The sequence below is a fragment of the Eptatretus burgeri genome, chromosome 11, assembly GCF_056783735.1.
Source record: "Eptatretus burgeri isolate ZD-2024b chromosome 11, Ebu_testis_v1, whole genome shotgun sequence".
NCBI classification, from domain to species: domain Eukaryota; kingdom Metazoa; phylum Chordata; class Myxini; order Myxiniformes; family Myxinidae; genus Eptatretus; species Eptatretus burgeri.
In genome coordinates, this window is record NC_140971.1 from 65,665,685 (window position 1) to 65,671,319 (window position 5,635).

At 37.5% G+C, this 5,635-nt stretch overlaps 1 protein-coding gene across 2 annotated transcripts in view; it reads right to left on the reverse strand.

The window, feature by feature from the left end:
* Nucleotides 1-274: 274 nt before the first annotated feature.
* The window catches only part of KHDRBS2 (KH RNA binding domain containing, signal transduction associated 2), a 162,118-nt gene continuing 156,757 nt past the window's right edge, over nt 275-5,635 (reverse strand). Inside the window, exon 11 of one of the 2 annotated variants that reach the window (XR_015049417.1) lies at nt 275-648. The gene's annotated coding sequence lies outside the window, so the exon portion shown is untranslated. Of the gene's footprint in view, nt 1,648-5,635 lie in introns of both variants that reach the window. The other variant, XR_015049416.1, reaches the window with a different exon arrangement.

Here is a 5,635-nt window from a genome sequence, read left to right on the forward strand (position 1 = left end):
TGTCGAGTGCTAGGTTATGGCTCGCTTTGAGTACATCTGGCTCAGTACTTGGTGAGCAAGTACATCAGCTGTCACCAACCACATTAAAATTCCACCCTGGTACTGTACTTTCTCCGCACCATGAAAAACTGAGTTTAGTGCCAAATAAATGTCTACTGAAAATGACAACAAAAATATTGTGATTATCTTTTTGATGCACAATATTTTTTTTTTTTGCATTCTTCTATAGGCACTAAAACAGTGAATGATCCTGCATTCAAAGCCGAGTCACTTGATATATTATAATTTTATTGTCAGAAAGAACAATTGCAAAGCATGCCATTCTCTTTAAAGATTACAGTGGAAACAGAGTTGAGCAAAGGTCAAAAGCGATTGAGAAAGTCAGGACAAATTGGGAGATCCAACTGCATTGAAAGATCGTGAGAGCAGGGTGAGGATGCTGGAGATCATTCGAGCTTCACTCGGCCCCGATGGCAGCCTGTGTGTATTTCAGATGATCCCACAGGGTGGTGTGAATTTCAGAACAGAGACCGAAGGCCAGGATCAAGGCACAGGACTGGCTTCAGAGCAACTATCCCTAGGCTCCCGCTGCTTTGGGTCTGTCGATGAAAACCTATTAAAAGTTGCTGCAAGACTCGATAAGCCTTTCTAGAGAGGGATGAAGGAGACATACGTGGAGATAGAAATAAAGGGCGTGTGAGAGAAGACGATAGCTCTCCTTTGCACACAAAATTACTGAACTTTACATACGTGGACACAAGTGACGACACTTGAAAAGTCAGAGCCAAATCACAAGTCATTGTATAGGACAAAGGGTTAATTGTGAAAGCACAGTGAGCCGCCAAAAACTGAAACTCCATGTCATTAGACACTGTTAATCCCTATGAGAAGGAAATATTAATGTGATGGACAATAGAACAAAAATGAAAGGGTGCAATAATAAATAACCGAGACTTCCAAATTGTTCGGAAAGCTGATTCAAGCTTTGAAATATGAGAACCGTTGGTTTCAGAATAAATGGTTTTTATAATGTGGCTTATCAGTAATCCATCTTATGCCAAAGAAAGATTCTCGTACTAAGGGCACAAAATGTGGGCTCAAGACATGAAATAGAGGGAGACTATGGGATATAAATGGGAGGCAAAACACAAATATGGCTCGTGAGATGATGGGCATGTCAATATGTAAAGGAGAATAATATAATGCCTTCAAAGAGAGAGTGAAACCAAACATGAACAAAATAAAATCTTATGTCATGACATTTTGCAAAAATAAAGAAATATATATATATAAATAACAAGAAAAAGTGCAATCAGAGATTGCAATCCCTCGCCAGGTGTTCTTTTGAATGGTATATTTTTGAAGGTTTTAAAAAACAAACCAATATTGCTGCCGAATAATGCGAGTGATGACGTCATCAAAAATATTTTTGTGGACCATTTTATCCCAAGATGACCCTCAAAATTTTTTATACTGATCGGATGTAGCATTATACATATGCAATTATGATGTCATAATGAAGGCAACCATCATGTCATAAAAAATACCACACTCATTCCCCATGAGGAGTACTTGCTATGTGTCACTTGCACATCCATGGTTTGGGAAACACTTGTGTGAAGTTTCCCCTCGATTTGCCCAGCCGTTCTGAAGAAGATATTTACAGGTTTTAGGGTCAATCCAATATGGCTGCCAAACCATGTGACCAATGACATCATATGTATGAACCTTTTGTTCCTCATGGGACAGGCAGTCATAGGTGTAAAGTTTTGCCTCGATCTGTTCAGCCACTTCAGAGAAGAAGATTTTTGAAGGTTTTATATTTAAAACAATATGGCTGCCGAATCACATGACCGATGACGTCAAGAAATTTTTTCCTGTGGACCATTTTATCCCGAGATACCTCTCAAAATTTTTCATACTGATTGGATGTGGCATTCTATATATGCAATTATGATGTCATAACGAGGGCACCTATTACGTTGTAAAAAAAATCCCACCCATGAGGAGTACTTGCTATGTGCCAAGTTTCAATTTTTTCCTTGGTGGGTTTCAGATACAGAGGTCCAAATTGTTTCCATTTTTCCAAAATGGCTGCCACACCATGTGCCCTATGATGTTATAATAATTATACTTAAAACATTCTACATGAGTGGTCGCACCAATGGTGAAAATTTACTCTCAACCCGACAAGCGTTTGCGGAGAAAACCACTAAAGTTCTGTGCGGACAGACAGACAGACAGACAGACAAATGAAAAATCACTCAGAGTGACAACTTGGAAAAACAGCACAAAGTCTAATGGCACTCGGTAGAGCGCATACCTCTGCAAGGTGGAGCAGTTCACATTTTGTATCCCACTGATGGGCTGGATCCGAACCAAAATCCAATCCGCTTGTTCTTGTCACCTATTCAACTCATCCACCTTGTTTTGTCATAACTCGTCCACAACTTTTTGAGAAATAGTGATATATTTAGTTTTTGGCCCTATCTATCAATTTTAGAAACCTCTTTGCCTGTGTTGACCTTTTGACCTTAAAATTAATTGAAGTTGAATTCAGTGACCTGACATGAAAATGTTCTTCAAATATCAAGTCAATCGGATGAAAATTGAGGATTTTCGAAAATTTGGCGCAAATTTGCCTTTTGGCCTACATTTACCTCAAAAGTAATAGGTAGTTGAATTTAGTGACCTGATATGCAAATGCTCTTCAAATTCAAAGGTAATTGGATTATAATTGAAGATTTTAGAAATTTCGCCTATGTTGACCTTTTGGTTTATGTTGACCTTTTCACGTACGGTAACCAAAAAAATAATAGCTGGTTGAATTCAGTGACCTGATATGTAAATCCTTTTCAAATTTCAACTGAATTGGATGAAAAATGAGGATTGAGAAAATTTGGCCTGAATTGGCCTTTTGGCCTATTTTGACCTCATGTTTACCTAAAATTAATAATTGTTTGAATTCAGTGACCGGACATGAAAATGCTCTTCAAATTTCAAGTCAATTAGATGAAAATTGAGGATTTGGAAATTTTGGCCCAAATTGGGCCTCTTGGCCGATGTTTACCTCAAAATTAATAGGTGGTTGAATTTGGTGATCTGATATGTAAATGCTCTTCAAACTTCAAGTCAATCAGATGAAAATTGAGTATTTTAGAAATTTGGCCGACATTGATCTTTTGTTCGATGATGACCTCAAAACTAATTGGTGGTTGAATTCACTGACCTGATACGCCAATGGTCTTCAAATTTCAAGTCAATCGGATGAACATTTACAATTTTAGAAACAATTAAAAAATTTGGCCTATTTTGGGTTGACCTTATGGCCTATGTTGACCTTTTGACCTTCAGATAACTTCAAATTAAATATGTGGGTGAATTCACTGATCTGATGTGCAAATCCTGTTCAAACTTCAAGTAAATCGGATTAAAATTGAGGATTTTAGAAAATGGCTCAAATTGGCCTTATTGCCAATGTCGACCTTTTCGGTCGACCAAATTTTATAAAGCCTCAATGCGGGACCATCGCAGGGTCGGTGACATTAATCTCGGAAAAATTCAGAACGATCGGTTGAGAGGTTTGGGCTGGAGGCGAGCGGACAGACAAATAAACACACAAACAGGCGATCACATTCTTATCAAAAAAAAGTTGTTTTTTCTGCCAAGTAACAAAACAGACAAACAAATGGACCCAAATGCAATACCCTCTCCGAATCCTTCGGTGAGGGTAATTATACATATAATTATACGTATAATGAAGTAACCAATAATTATTGGTAACACCTGTTATTAGACTTTTTAAAATCCTTAGCAGACAGAGATAAGCAGAGACTGACAGAGTATGAGATATCTGGGTTCAAAAAGTTATACAAATGATGTACTCACAATAGTGTAAGACATGCCAAATAAAACGGGTGTAATAATTGATATAATAATTACAATACTATGTTTTGCGTACGTACTGTTGTGGACCCGACATCACGGGGAGACCAAGCGGGACGGACTGCCTTTAGTCCATGGACCAAGGCCCTAATTTTCATGAATCGGTATTGGATTAGTGGCAATTGTTTATGATGTTTTTTAGTGGGGTACATGTCTCAGGCATCATTTAAGCCTGGGTAGCCCTTGTAATATGGTAGCTTAGCAGTAGTTACCCTTGATTTTCTGTTTTTAATCAGGAAAAAATTAGGAAAATTGAATTTCAGCTTCAGGACATGCAAAATGTTTATAAAAATGATCAAATATATTTATATTTTGTTACAGGTAATTGGTTGGTATGATGTAAATACAAAGATTGTCAATGATGTGGGTATATATTGAGAAATAAATTATATTATGAGAATTTAAGTTCCTAATATTCTTCAATATGGAATTCTGTGGCTGACACTTTATTCTATATGTCAAAGACTATTGTATTTAAGAGAATGCTTTATATGCCCAAAACATCACCAATCACTGCCAATAACTGGATAAGTATTATTTACCTAAAAATATGTATGAATTTGGAAAATTTAACATTCAGTTACCCCAACCCCCATAATTTAAAAATAACATTTTTATATTTGTTACTACTGATGAATGCATATCATTAAATACCTTGGTAGGATATATTTATATCACATTTACATTTATCCACTAGTCATTAGGGAACATAAATGCATGATTTCTTTGCTTTGCTTTACTTTACTTTACTTTTGTGGTGATGGATATGGCCATATGCTACTTTGTTTCAGGTGTACCAGACAGGGCTAAAAGCGATGTCCACTGACCATCCCTGCCAAGCGACCTCGAGTTGACCATGAGGATTGTGTTTGTATAGTGCACAGTCCTAATGAAGACATTACAGCACCTCTCGTTCAACTGAAGGATAATGACTCCTGGCAAACATTACTGCGGGCTGCAAAGATACGAAATCATCAGCCCCTTCTGGGTATTGCTAAACAATTGAATGGAAATGAACTTCCACAATTAACATACCATGCAAAATGCCGAAAACTCTTTACAATGAAGAAACAGTTGGAGGCTATAGAGCGAAAGGAATCACCCATTGACAAGCTCCATGAAATTGCAACTGTTAGAGGATCTATGAGAGAACAACCCAGTACTTCCAGGGTATATGAACAGAAGTGTATCCTGTGTCAGAAACAGAGCAAGTATATATCTGGGTCCAAGACCCATGAAGTCTTGCAGAAATGCGTAACTACTGGAGCAGATGCCAAACTTCGTGAAGTTGCTGTTAGTAAATTAGATGACAGAGTAGTTGCCTTACTTAGTAGAGAAGCAGTAGCTGCAGAGGCTCATTTTCACAGGTTATGTTACAGAGCATATACCAAAGAAGATTATGTGAAAAAATGTTCATCTACTGACAGTCCAGCTGAAAATGAGTACTGTAAAATTGAGGACAAAGCCTTCCAGTATGTCTGTCATTATATCCGGTGCAATTTATTTGTGAACCCCCGTGCTGTAATGTTTAATGATCTCCGGACCATGCTACTGGACCACATGAAAGAGTTGGGTTGTACACAGGTCTCAGATTCAACTAGGAAGAACCTATGCCCCAAGTTAGAAGAAGAATTTCAGGATTCTGTGAACATTATTAGTGATGAGAAAGGTTGGCTTGTAATTTATCCAG